A 15,134-nucleotide genomic window follows, 5' to 3' on the forward strand; every position below is an offset into this window, starting at 1 on the left:
TGGTCTCCCGTCCAAGAGGTCCAACCGCTATAGCGACTTAATTATTTATTGCCAATAAATGTTTAACATCTCTCTCTCTTCGGAACAAAACCAAAACACAGAAATGAACGAAGTCACAGGTGTGTTCGCCGCCCGCAAGCACTAAGACCAGGCTAATCTATGTCATACCCTTAAAGGGTCCTTGAAACTTTTTTTCAAGTAAACATGCAATGAATTCACTAGAAGAGCATATTGCCTCACGAATTCAACGCCACGATAACTTTATGAATCTGTCCAGTGTGAGTGGCGTTACAAAGGCTTGTCGCAAGCTGCAATTGCATTCTCTCTTCTCTCGTCCCAACGAAAGCTCTGGAAGCTAAGCAGGGATGTATGGCAGGGCCACAAAAAACCATCACGCGCGCTTCGTGGCCTTAAGTACTTTCTTTTTCTTTTTTGTCAATGACTTCGAATTCACAACTTTTTCAGTGTGATCGCGCCCGCACGCGTTAGAGTGCCTCGATGCGCGCGCCCCCGCTTTTTTCAGCGGAACGCGCGGGCATCAAAGCACCCCAGCATGGATGGATGGATGGATGGATTGATATGGCTGTACCCTTTAGATCGGGTTGTGGCTGACGCCACCAAGCCGTAATACTTAATGAACCAAAAATTAGATTTATTTTTCTCCTTTAAATAGTGAAGTTGAGGACTCGTACTTTGCAGTGAAGGGTTTATTTTGGCTCGTACCTTGGCTTTAGCTACCAATCAGATAACCTCCTTCGCGTTAATTCTACCTGCATAAACTCTATTTTGTCCTCCCTGTCCCTAAACCCCAGTGCTTTGAAAAACTCTGCGCCATCATCCTGAACTATAGGGTGAAGCCCTTTACAGAACATTATCAAGTGTTCGGCAGTTTCTTCTTCCTATCCACACGCACTGCATACTGTGTCTACCCCTTCGTATTTGGCCCGATATGTCTTGGTTCGCAATACTCCCGCCCTGACCTCAAACAGTACAGAACTACCCGAGTTTTATGATAGATTCTTTCCTTGGCAAGTTCCTGCCTAAAAGTTCGATCGATCTCTAGTGCGGATTTCTTAACCATGCCAGTTCTCCACATTTCGGTCTCAGCTTCCTTCACCTTCTTCTTAACCAATAATTCTTTTTGGTTTGGCCCCCTGCTGTTTTCTGATTACTTACCAGTCAAATTTCTCGTTCGCTTCCTCCATTTTATATCGACATTCTTCCTGTACAAGTAGCTGAATACCCTCCTAGCCCAACGCTCCTCCCCCATTTCTCTCAATCGCTTCTCCAATTTTATGTTGCTGCTTGCTTCCTTGCCCTCAAATGATGTCCATCCCATATCACCTTGTACTCCCTGACTTGGCGTATTCCCGTGAGCTCCTAAGGCAAGCCTACCTATTCCACGTTGCTTAATTTCTAATCTCGCTTGAACTTCTGATGTCATGCACAAAACCGCATTGCCGAACATTACACCAGGAACCATAACCCGTTTCCATATTCCTCTCACAACATCATACCAATTGTAATTCCACAGTGCCCTATTTTCCATCACCGCTGCATTCATGTTACCCTTAGTCGTCACGTATATTTCGTGTTCCCTTAGGTACTCGTCCCCATTGATTATCCATACACCCAGATATTTGTATTTATATGTTATCTCTAGCGTGACCTCCTGTATTCTAAGCTCACTACCTTCGTTGTCATAAAAAATCATGACTGCTGATTTTTCCTTACTGAATCTGAAATCTAACCTATCTCCCTCATTACCGCAGATGTCCATTAATCTCTGCAAACCTTCCTTGTTGTCGGCCATTAGCACTGTATCATCTGCGTACATCAATGCTGGTAGTGCCTGTTCAATGAGTTTTCCTTGTCTGACGAAAGAGAGGTTGAAGCCCAGTCCACTTCCCTCTAATTTGGCCTTTAATCCTTGTAGGTACATCATGAATAACGAGGGTGACAGGGGACACCCCAGACCAAGCCCGCGTTTTATCTCTGCGGGCTTGGATACCTGTTTTTCCCACTTTTATAACTGCCTTGCTACCTTTATAGATATCATTTATAGATATCCTTTAAAAGATTAGTGACTCCATCTTCTTCACCTAGTGTGTCCAGTATTTCCCACAAGTCCTCTTGAACCACGCTATCGTACGCTCCCTTGATATCCAAAAATGCTGGCCACAGGGGCCTGTGTTCCTTTTATGCTATTTCGATGCACTGCGTAAGTGAGAACACATTGTCTTCCAACCTCATGTGTTTCCGAAACCCATTCTGCAGTTCCCCTAGCACCCCCTAATCCTCTACACATGCCTGCAGTCTTTCCTTTATAATCTGCATCGCCAGCTTGTAGACCACTGATGTCACTGTTATAGGACGGTAGTTGTTTATGTCAGCATGGATGGATGGATGGATGGATATGGATGTACCCTTTAAATTGGGCGGTGGCTAGCGCCACCAAGCCACAATACTTAATGAACCAAAAACTAGATTTATTTTTTTCTTTAAAAAGTGAGTTTGAGGATTCGTTTCTTGCAGTGAAGGGTTTAATTTTCACTCGTGCCTTGACTTTAGCAGCCAATCAGATAACCTCCTTCTAGTTAAATCTACCCGCTTAAAGTCTATTTTGCCCTCCCGGTCCCTAAACCCCAGTGCTTTGAAAAACTCTGCACCATCATCCTGAACTATAGGGTGAAGCCCTTTACAGAACATTATCAAGTGTCCAGCAGTTTCTTCTTCTTCTCCACACGCACTGCATACTGTGTCTACTCCTTCGTATTTGGCCCGATATGTCTTGGTTCGCAGTACTCCCGTCCTGGCCTCAAACAGTTGAGAACTACCCCGAGTATTATCATAGATCCTTTCCTTGGCAAAGCACGCGTGAGGAAGTAGCGGCCTCCCACGGCGATCTCTATAACGAGCGAGCCGCCATGTTCAAATCAGCCAATGGCTGATAGATGGGACTCTGGCGTGTGATTTTTGGGTACATAATGCGATTTGTCGTGAGAAGAGCGAGAACAATTTTTAGATGACTTTGATAATCTATTGAGAATTTCAGGCCGCGTTCTGTGCTATAATATCTGGCTCGCGTGTTGTCAAAAGCTTCTACTACCGATCGGCAGCGTTTTCTGACCATTCTCAAAAAGTGTTGCAGGGCTCCTTCAATACCCATCGTCGCTGAACGATCGCAGCGCCAGTGCCCCCTCAAGTTAATGTTAAAATACCATATGTCCTCTCCTACACACTCTGCACACACGCGGGTATGGTGGCTAGAATTCTAGCCACCATAACGCGGGAGCTCGACCGAGTTCCCGCAATGCGAGCGCCCTCACACGCCGGAGCGTGCTCCTCCTCTCCACTCACTCTCCGCCCGCACGGTCTGCTCCAGTGGCCAGGAGCTAGGATAAGCGCGCGCGCCAGCCACTAATGCTATGCTAGAGCGGAACGATAACGCCTGCCGGTGCACGGATACCGACAGACGCCTGACATGCCTTGATTAAGCAGTGCATTCGTATTGAAAAAAATATGGAAAGGACCACTACAGAGGCCAGTTGCACTATTTCAGATGAGTTCGGCGGGGATCTATTGGGATACCGCGGCCTCCACAGTGCACTGGATGAGTCGGCATTCGTCTTCAGGCTCAGACGCATGCAAGAGGGACTCCCATGACTATGGTGTGTTTGTGTTCTTGTGCGTCCACGTCCACAATATATGTATGGGTGTCACCTGGCCCCACTGTGGTGGTCTTAGTGGCTAAGGTCACAGAACACCTACCAGTTTAGAGAACGGAAACTGTACCTTTGGGCTGTTGTATCAAAATAACATGCAATACGTAGGGGCGGATTACTGAACTGCAATACCGTGAGGCGAGATGGCGCTGGTAGTACTATCATCATCAATAAAGAGACGCATTTTTTTGCTGCAGCCTGCAGGTGGTAGGCTCGCGGCCGGTTCGCACTGCTCGGTTCCTCTGGTGTTTTTTTTTCCTTGCTAAATCGCGCTTCGCGTCTGTAACTACGGCCAGGTGACCTAGCTGGCTTAGACTGGCAAAAACAACGCCAATCAAGTAAGGTTTGCACCGTTTATTGCGAGTGTCCAAGCCGGTACAACCAATCTATACGGTCAGGTCCGAACAAAACAAGTCACTCATACATATAGAAAGCTTTCAACCAATGTGTAAAACTCTGGAAACCTAACAAGCATATGCATACAACTGAACATCGCGATCGCTGAATGAGCGTCGCTCTCATTGTGTTGCGGCGTTCCAGTTTAATAGCGTGGCTTCAGGACAAGAATCTGATCCTGCCTTGAGATTCGGCGCTTGCCCCGTAGTGTTTATCTTGAAGTAAATGCATGATGTGGAATCGGGACGGAAACTTGCACATTGCCGATAGATAGCTCGTGCAGTCAGAGCAATATAGTTTTGCTGAATTCGTTAAGTAAGCAATTGCGGATGCGTGCAGTTCTGAATTTTTCTCGCTTTGCAATGCTACGTTGAGTACTTCACGATTGTGCAATGTCGCGTCGTGTTGACAGGGTAGGCACTAGTTTTAATTCTAAGCCATGAGCCCATATCATAGGCAATATGTATTTAGGTGATGGGCCTAAAAATATTTCAGGCTTGCTACATTTATTGTTACAGTTAAGTTACACAGTTACTACAGCTACAATTTCTCGTCGCAGGTAATGACCGGCCTGCTGAGTATGCAGCGAACATGCATGCTAAAGAAACAGTTATGAGGTGTGCGCTTACAGATCGAAAAGGCCCAATTCCAAGAAAATAAGCTTTAGGCATGCATCGTACATTTTTTTTTTGTTTGCACATCTTTGTTGGTGCTCTTACAGTACACTCTCTGCTCAGCTCTGAGCACAATCTCTTTTTTGCGTAGCCATATCGATAGAACTTGAGCACTCTCTTGCAAGCAAGCACTCCTGAAATCAATTGGAGGTACATGATGTGAATCTGTCCAAATACTGGATCAATAAAGGTCACATTTATTACACACTTGTTCTTGTGTTTACTTTTCCAGTATACTTGTGCTTGAAAGCTGAAGTTGTTTTCTCCCTTCTACTTTTATAGGTTAGGACATGAAATACATGCTATCTTGCAGGGTGGCTGTGGATAAGTCAAGATCATTGTTTCATGTACCTGTGAGATTTCCTAGATTTTTTTCATGACAGTAGTGCACAGAATTTCACTTAGTAGATTAAGGCACTATAGTTATGACAACTTAAATTTAAACAGAAGCACATGTGCTCCCAGGAATCCGGGACGTTTCTCTGCTATATGAAAAAAAAAAAAAAAAAACAAATAGTACCACATCCAATGAACACGATCTTGCTTTTCACGACAGCATTCACGTATTTGAGGAAGCTGTGCAGCAAGTGCTCATCACCTTTATGATATATTATTGCAGGAGCCCATTGAATATGTGTGCAAAGCTAAAGCAATTGAGTGCAGCCTTATGAGCTTTGGCGCAACTTTTTGTAAACTTGCATGAGCTAAACACAGTTAATTAAGACAAAACAGTTCTGGGTGTTGTTCGTAAACTGCCACAAGGCACAACTAAATGTCGGAAAGCCTGTTAATGCCCCTCACTGCGGGGGTGTTCGTTTTGTAATGCAATTAATAATTTCTGACGATTAACATGCCAACTATGAAGTGATCGTGAGTCGTACAATGGTGGGCAAATTTAGATTGATTCTGGCTTTCAGGAGCTAAAACAAATGACGTCGTATAGATTGATTCTGGCTTCCAGGGGTTAAAACAAATGACATCGTAGCCTCGCAGGAGACAATACTGCTTGTCGAAACATTTGCTCTGACACCTTATGTTAACAGATTTTTCATATTTTCAAGCTTTCATCTATTAAGGGTCAGTTTAGTTCACCTGCACCAATCGGAACTGGTTCACAGCTGTGCACTAGAAGTTCAGAACTTGTGCAGCATGAGTTCAGCAGTGTGGCATCGCAAGTGAATGACAAGGTGCCGTCAAGGTGGAATCCTTATTTTTGTTTGCTTAATTTAATTAGGTGCAAACATCTTGGCAAAACACGCTGCGTTTGTAGAGGTGGGTATGGTATACTGCGTATAATGCTATGTTGTTAAGCTGTGCGTGCGGCTCAGACGCACTCGCACTTTCATGTGATCTTTCCTACACACAGCACTTGTTCAATAGCGTAACAAAGGATTGTCAGTTTTAAGCAGCATGCACTGGGACAACACATACATGTTTGTCATGCTTGACACGCGGCAATTTTTAAGGGTTACTTCCCAACTTTCCACGTGAATACAATTATGTTGATGGTGGCTTCCTCAACAGTAAACATTTTATCTATCAATAAATTTTTAATAACTAAAGTAGCTCACAAGAAATTCAGTTTTTAAATGCGAAGCAATCCTTGAGGAACCAAAGGTATTTTGAGCATTTCTATTCACTTATGTACTTATCTGGTCAGCTATGTCTGGTACTCTTGTAGTTGCCGCATCACTTTAGTCTATCCCGAAATCAGCATAGGGGGCACGGGTGTATAAGATTATGTTTCTCATACCCGCATAAATAACGTGAAAATAATCTTCTGTGTTCGTCGTGAAAATTCCTTTCAGCCATGTGTGTCACATACCGGTATGCCACGGGTTGTACGGTGTGTGGGTAGGCGCCTTAAAGTTTGTATCTAGCTAGGAGCAGGGACAACGACGTGAGTAATTTAAACGCGAGAACCTTTAAAAGACCCGCCATCGGCATCGTTGATCCGAGGACTGCAAAGAATAAAAAATCGGGATGCCAGTAGGAATCGAGCCCAAGCATTTCGTGTGGCAGTGATGTCTTCTACCACAGAACCTGGCAAGGCCTTGATTCTGCTTTCGAAAAGGTACTGTGCATAACTCAAGTCGGTGCAAGGTGATTATGGTTATAATCACGTCACAATCAAGTATATAACAAGGAGATTAACAATACATATGTACTTATACTATACAGACGCACGTCACGTCCGGTTAACATCAATTGTGACAGAATGGTGTCTTGAAGGACCAGCTGGTACTGCGACATTCTGTGACAATGTGGCTTCAGTGTCAAGTCTTGTTAATACTAATACGCTCTCATATGATTCAGCAAGCTTTAATCAAGCATCGCTCAGCAAGGAATGAATGTGTCAACAAATGATGTTCACATCATCGCAACATAGCGCGCACTTCGTTTCCATGAAATTTATGTCCGTGCCATAACGTGAGAGCTCACTTTGCGCCAGGTCATAAATTTAATTTTAAACACCAGTGTAGTCGACCACTACTACTCTATTTACAAAAAAGCAAAAAAACAAACAAACATCGATGTACCCTGTAACGCACGTCCGAAAGAAAATAAGGTATGTGGTATAGACAAGCACTCGCTGACATATTCGCATATATAAAACCGATCACAGTTCATGTGATTTCTGCCGAATTTCAAAATGAAGCTGTTGTATGCAGGGGTCTACTAAGATTTCAGCGACGTATTTGCGTTACGGAAAGACGTCGGAAAAAATGTACGCATTCGCTTGTCAAAAAAAAAAAATCTACAATGGGCATCCAGCGGACGGCCTCTCAATCCTCCACCACAAGTGCCGAGCACGCCATCCACTGGGCAACGGCCACATATTATAATTGCTGTACAAATGCGCCTTATGTATGACACATTTTCCTCTAAGAGTGCTCTTAGTCAGCGGGGTAGGGTCGCCCTCTTTGAGGGGTAAAGCAATTCATCATTACATGGCCACGACGATTAGCACCTGCAACGCCTATTCGCAATTTCCAGGTACCTTAGGAGTGTGGCAGCTTGGGCTAGTTGGTATGGCATGACGATAGTTAAAGCGCGAGAACAAAACGACGACACAGAGTCGTTCGTGTCCTTCTTGTCTCTGTGTCGTCGTTTTGTTTTCGCGCTATAAATATCGTCTTTCCAGGTACCGTGGCGTCACTGAGTGGTGGCGTCTGGAAGCTTTGTTTAGATGATTGAAGTTTTGAACCCGCTTCAAACAGCAGACGCTGCTCCTTGTTTTCACGAGTTAGTGATCGTTTTTCAGCGTTGTGAATGGTCTCGATATTACCGTAACCCTTCGAGTTTCTCAAGTTAAGAGGAAAGTAGAAAGAAAAAGCCGATTGATTTCACCATGAGCCTCGACCCTCACAGCCTATATACACCGGGAGGAAAATTAAGCATCTCGTTCAAAATAGAGCCCCGAAAAGCCATCAGGCGTTAAGAGAGTTAAATTTAGCAGGCAAATAACCCAGGCCCGTGAATGTATGCAGCACCCATTTTTTGCACGAGTACAGCAACTTGCAGGTTTGCAATTCTCGCGCTTAGTTCGTCTGCTCGATACGATACAATTTTGCGCATATTTGCCTTCCGAATATGCTAACCGGCATTTATTTACTTAATATAGCATGCTAGTGCTCCCCTACTTTCTCATAAACATATATCGAATGGCCACCGAAGCGCAAAAAATTGCATGCTTCGCCAAAAGTGTACTTTCCACTGTCGTCTTTTCGGGGCGATCATCTCAACGACAGCCATGTTGAATGTATAGTCACGCCACCAATAGGTCGTGGAAGCTGCGAATATTGCTGCACGCCAGCCACATTTGGCATTTTTTCAATACAAGTGTGATTTTGTCACTGCCTTAACGTACCGCGAGGTGGCAGCCTTCGCCCAAGCGTCGTTTTTTTGAGCGCTCCGGATCTACTGCACAGATAAGTGTTTTTGCATGTTTTGAGCTTGTCTTTATAATTATAAGGCAGCGGTTAAAATCTTCGTAGCACTTATTTTATGGTACGGCTTTTTCGGGGGCCAGTCACCAGGTATTTATTAGTTAGCGCGGGTGTGTGTGTTTAAATTTTTTGTTTTTTTTCTTTTGCCACCCCGTGGGGGAGGTGCGCGTACATTGAACACGCAATTTTTTGTAGTAGAGCATAGACTTTCTTTTTTCGTAGTGCAGGGCTCGAGTTTAGTAATTATCGAGTATAGGGACAATTGGTGTCAGAAAGACATGGTTAAAAAGACTGCAAATTGTTCAGGATGTGGAGTGGGTTTGAAAGTGGACCCAAGCGTTGAAGCGGATGGAGAAGAGGCTGACGCGAAGTGTAGGCAATGTGAGGTCGAGAAAAAAATGGAGAAAATGATGATTGTCCAGAGTGAACTGCTGATGAGAATCGTCGAGCTCGAGACTGCGTGTGCGACAGAGCAAGAGAAAACGAGGGCAATGGGAGAAAGACTGAAGTCCGCGTGAGAAAGCACTAGCGAAGCTGAACAAAGAAGTGGCCTACGGAGAGAACAGTAGGGAACCGGCAACCAGAACGGTGGAGAAGGAAGAGCAAGCAAGTTTGGAAAAAACAGGTTCAGCTGGTTCAATTGTCGCAAGGCCCAGCTTCAGCGAGGCAGTGGTGGGGCTGGGAGGGGACAAAGCAGCCGGCGTCACAGGTGCAAGTAGCCGCCAGGTGCAGGACGCTCCAGCTGAAAAGTCACAGCATGTGATAATCGCTGGGGACTCGAATTTAAATCGATGCACAGAAACCATCAAAGAGAGGGTAAGAGGTGACAAGAGGGTTGCAGTAGGGGCGTTCCCAGGACGCAAGCTTGAAGCAGTCATGAGGCAAGCGAGCGCAAAACTCAAAACTACAGCTGATAGACGAAACCTCGTGATAATTTCAGGTGGTTTAAACGATGTCTTAAATGAAGATACAGCAGGACTAGCAACCACACTGGCGAAAGTCATCGATGACATGCGCGCCACTTCTCCTAAGGTACAGGTAGTAATATGCACGATACTTGAGGTACCGGTGCGTGATAGCAACCTGCAAAGAGCAGTTGTCAACGCAAACCAAGAGATATGGGGGATGAGTCGAGAGAAAGGCTTTGAGGTGGTGGAAATAAACAGAGAGGAGCATAGGTGGGGTGGTTTTCAACGAGACAGAATTCCCTTCGATGGGCAGCTAGGTCATGAGGTGGGTTGGCGATTTGCAGGACGCGCAGTAGCTTTTTTCGGGGGGCAAGCGAGCCCTTCGGGGTGCAGGGTAGCTAGTAACGAGGAAAACAACCAGGGAGACTCTTCGACAGGTGGCATGGACAGATACGATTCCAAAGTGGCGCCAATATTTAAGATAGGTAGAGTCCGGTGCATAAATAGATGTAGCCACGAGCGCCAAGCCAATTCAGACATAGGGTATATTAACATGCAGGGTGGTAGGAACAGGCTGAAGTGGGAAGAGACAGAAGAACAGCTAAGGGAAGAGAGGCCGATGGTATACGGTTTTGTAGAAACACATCTCAGGGACATGGAACGACCTCCGAACAATCCGGACTACGCGTGGGAATATTGTAATACAACAGAAGGCAGCAGAAAGGGGGGTGGTATTGGGGCATTCATTCATAAAAGTACAGACTGGCAAAGGATCAAGCAGCAGTGCAAGGAACATTTATGGTTAAAAGGGAAAGTGGCAGTGCAAATGACACTCCTTGGTTTCATGTACTTGTGGACGGGAGCAAAGGCCAGTCAGGAAAACCAGGCAATGGTAGAGTGTATATCAAAGGACATTCAGGAGTTTGGAAGAGTGTGCGATATAATTATACTCGGAGACATGAATGCGCACATATAAGATATAGATGGGTATACCGACCCGACAGGCAAAATGATCATGGATATGTGTGAAAGGCTTGATTTGATCATTTGCAACAGTACCGAGAAGTGTGAAGGGCAAATAACATGGGAGTTAGGAAGGCTGCAGTCGACGATAGATTATGCACTGATGTCACATAGGATGTATGATAAGCTCAGGAGAATGCACATAGATGAAGGTGGCTCGAGAAGTCTGGGTAGTGATCACAAACGTATCAAGCTAAGTTTGGAAGAGCATTGAAAGTGGGAAAGAGACAAGATGAGCAACTACAGGAAAATTTTTATTCATAAAGGCGAATTGAAATAGCCACTAAACAAATTGAGAAAGTAAACACGGAGGGTAATAAGACAGTGTGGACATACACGAATCTAGTTAGACTCCTTGAGCTAGAGCTTGCTAAGACGCGTGACAAGTCACCCCGGAAAAGAAGACACAAACCGAAAAGTTGGTGGAATCAGGAAGTTAAGAGAGTCATAGCAAAACGTCAGGAAGCCTCTAGGGAACACAGACATGCTAAGCAGCGGGGTGAACCGACAGATGATGTTGAAAGAAAATGGGAAACCTTTCTAAGCTGTAGAAGTGATGCATCCCTTCTGATCAATGAAAAGATTAGAAGAAAGGGAGCTCAGTGGCTGGCAGAAGTACATAAAAAGATAGAAAGGCAGTTGCGAAATTTTCGAAACATCTAAACTCCCTAAGAAATAAGACGAGCCTAGAGCAGAGTTTTATAACTACAGCCCAATGTGCTAGGCTAGAAGGGGACGAAGCTATTGAATATATAAGAACAAGGGTGACAGAAAAATTTCAACAAAGAAGTGCCTTATGCACCACAATAGACAAGGATGGATCAAGTGTAGCAATGGCTCCATTTTCACAACAAGAGTAGGAAAGGGCTGAGAAGAGGGTTCCAAGTAGTACATCAACAAGCGCAGATGGCATTCCAATTATGCTGATAAAGACATTGGGTCCGAAGTCTAAACAAACTTTGAGAGAGGCAGTGGGCAGAACAATAATCGATGGGGAAGTCCCTGATGGATGGAAACTTAGCAGGATGAGCATGATCTATAAAGGAAAGAGGGACAAAGGTGACATAAACAACTACCGTCCTATAACAGTGACATCAGTGGTCTACAGGCTGGCGATGCAGATTATAAAGGAAAGACTGCAGGCATGGATAGAGGATGAGGGGGTGCTGGGGGAACTGTAGCATGGGATTCGAAAACACAGGAAGTTGGAAGACAATCTGTTCTCACTGGCGCAGTGCATCGAAATAGCAGAAAAGGAACACAGGCCCCTGTGGCTAGCATTTTTGGATATCAAGGGAGCGTACGATAGCGTGGTTCAAGAGGAATTGTGGGAATACTGGACACACTAGGCGTGGAACATGTAGTCACTAATCTTTTAAAGGGTATCTATAAAGTTAACAAGATAGTTATAAAGTGGGAAAAACAGGTATCCAAGCCTGCAGAGGTAAAACGGGGGCTTAGGCAGGGGTGTCCCCTGTCACCCTTATTATTCATGATGTACCTACAAGGATTAAAGGCCAAATTAGAGGCAAGTGGACTGGGCTTCAACCTCTCTTTAGTCAAACAAGGAAAACTTATTGATCAGGCACTACCAGCATTAATGTAAGGCAGATGATATAGTGCTAATGGCCAACAACAAGGAAGATTTGCAGAGATTTATGGACATCTGTGGTAATGGGGGAGATAGGTTTGATTTTAGATTCAGTAAGGAAAAATCAGCAGTCATGATTTTTTATGACAACCAAGGTAGTGAGCTTAGAATACAGGAGGTCACGCTAGAGATAACAGATAAATACAAATATCTGGGCGTATGGATAAGCAATGGGACCGAGTACCTGAGGGAACACGAAATATATGTGACGACTAAAGGTAACAGGAATACAGCAGTGATGAAAAATAGAGCACTGTGGAATTACAATAGGTATGATGTTGTGAGAGAAATATGGAAAGGGGTCATGGTTCCTGGTGTAATGTTCGGCAATGCGGTTTTGTGCATGACATCAGAAGTTCAAGCGAGATTAGAAATTAAGCAACGTGGAATAGGTATGCTTGCCTTAGGAGCTCACGGGAATACACCAAGTCAGGGAGTACAAGGTGATATGGAATGGACATCATTTGAGGGCAAGAAACCAAGCAGCAACATAAAATTTGAGAAGCGATTGAGAGAAATGGGGGAAGAGCGTTGGGCTAGGAGGGTATTCAGCTACTTGTACAGGAAGAATGTCGATATAAAATGGAGGAAATTAACGAGAAATTTGACTGGTAAATAATCAGAAAACAGCAGGTGGCGAAACCAAAAAGAATAATTGGTTAAGAAGAAAGTGAAGGAAACGGAGACTGACATGTGGATAATGGGCATGATTAAGAAGTCCGCACTAGAGATCTATCGAACTTTTAATCAGGAAATTGCCGAGGAAAGGATCTATGATAATACTCGGGGTAGTTCTCTACTGTTTGAAGCCAGGACGGGAGTACTGCGAACCAAGACATATCGGGCCAAATACGAAGGGGTAGACACAGTATGCAGTGCGTGTGGATAGGAAGGAGAAACTGCCGAACACTTGATAATGTTCTGTAAAGGGTTTCACCCTATAGTTCAGGATGATGGCGCAGAGTTTTTCAAAGCACTGGGGTTTAGGGGCCGCGAGGGCAAAATAGACTTTAAGCGGGTAGACTTAACTAGAAGGAGGTTATCTGATTGGGGGCTAAAGTCAAGGCCCGAGTGAAAATTAAACTCTTCACTGCAAAGTACGAATCCTCAAACTCAATGTTTAAAGAAAAAAAATCTAGTTTTTGGTTCATTAAGTATTACGGCTTGGTGGCACTAGCCACCGCCCGATCTAAAGGGTACAGCCATATCCATCCATCCATCCATCCATCCATCCATCCATCCATCCATCCATCCATCCATCCATCCATCCATCCATCCATCCATCCATCCATCCATCCATCCATCCATCCATCCATCCATCCATCCATCCATCCATCCATCCATCCATCCATCCATCCATCCATCCATCCATCCATCCATCCATCCATCCATCCATCCATCCATCCATCGGTCTCGCTCATAGCGTCCATCGAAATAAAAAATAGCCTTGCGACACAGGCGTATACCTCACGTGAAAGTAATGGGTAGTTTGAAATAACATGCAAGTCGGCTTACCTGTAAGACTTGTTTTTCAACCAAAAACTCTCGTTCACAGACTGCTCTTCTCGCTCAATGTGCAGCGAAGGTAGGGCGGCTCGAATGGGGAGGTGCACGGTGTGGGGAGGTATGAATACTTAAAAGCGAGCCGTGTTTCCCTCACCGAGCGGGCAGTGGTGCGCGAGAGCTCCGCTAGGTCGTGATTTAGCGCGGCGATCGGAGGCGCTGCTGCTAGCGTGGCACCAGCGCGGCGGAGACGGCTGCAGGTGCAGTGTAAGCCGGGGGAGGCTGCTGGCCACTCATGACAAGTGCTTCTCAGCAGTGCTTGTGTTCCACGTGGTGTGACGACTTTGTTGTGTTTGCCCTTGAAAGACTAAAGGGCTCCTACAAAGAAGAAAAAAACACTGCTGACTTGTTTTTTTTTGCCTAAGTGCAACGCGGAATACAGATCGTGCGCTGAAAATTTTTCTATTTTTTGTGCGCTCTGGCATGCAAAGACAGGTTAGCAAAAAAGGAGCTCACCATCGCAAGGGTGGACAAAGTGCTCCAGGAAAATACTGCCGTCAGCGAAGAACATTTCGATGCATGGTAAATGTTTTGAATTTATTTAAGGGCAGAAAAGACTTGTATGCATGTGTGGAAGGCATCGGCAAGTGAAGATATTAAACACTTTGTGCCGCTCTTAACACCTCGGTCATTGCTTTTCGATAAATACATTTATTTACCTGAAAATTATGTCTTCTCACTTGGTTTTTAGATACAGCGCGCGAAAATTTGTGCATATTGTGGAAGGACAGGAAGAATGCAGCGTGACAAGAAGATCTAATGCAGCGTGTTTTGCTGTTTCTTAATTGATTCCTGTTCATTGTGAGTTGCGTTCTGTAATCACTTGTCATTGGAGTTAGCGTGTTATTCTTGCTTTTAAATTGTTTCTGTGAGAATACAAGGGTATATTCTTACTTTTTTTGTTTCAATTGCATTTTACTGTAGCTCTGTCGCCCTGCTATGTACATCACAATCATTCTCAATTCTACATTTTACAAGAGGTCCCCTTGCAGTCTCTGACTATGGGACCTCTTTCTGTATACCCTGCACATGTATTCTTCTTCATTTAGCACAATAAAACCTTCTGTTCTGTTCTGTTCAAGACTAATTTAAGAGATGATGCTGTACCCACCTTATTCCCAAGCCTGCCTAAATATATATCGAAGAGTTTGCCTAAACAACGAAAAAGACGAAATGCTGCTTCATCGGACTACGTACCAGCAAAGAAGTTACCCGATAACCCTAGCACGTTGGAGGATTGCCCA

The 15,134-nt window shown here is 44.6% G+C and overlaps 1 pseudogene; it reads left to right on the forward strand.

The window, feature by feature from the left end:
• The first annotated feature begins 12,400 nt into the window (after window positions 1–12,400).
• On the forward strand, window positions 12,401–13,402 carry LOC142803191 (uncharacterized; annotated as a pseudogene).
• The last annotated feature ends 1,732 nt before the right edge of the window (window positions 13,403–15,134 follow it).

The sequence above is a fragment of the Rhipicephalus microplus genome, chromosome 3, assembly GCF_043290135.1.
Source record: "Rhipicephalus microplus isolate Deutch F79 chromosome 3, USDA_Rmic, whole genome shotgun sequence".
Classification (NCBI taxonomy): domain Eukaryota; kingdom Metazoa; phylum Arthropoda; class Arachnida; order Ixodida; family Ixodidae; genus Rhipicephalus; species Rhipicephalus microplus.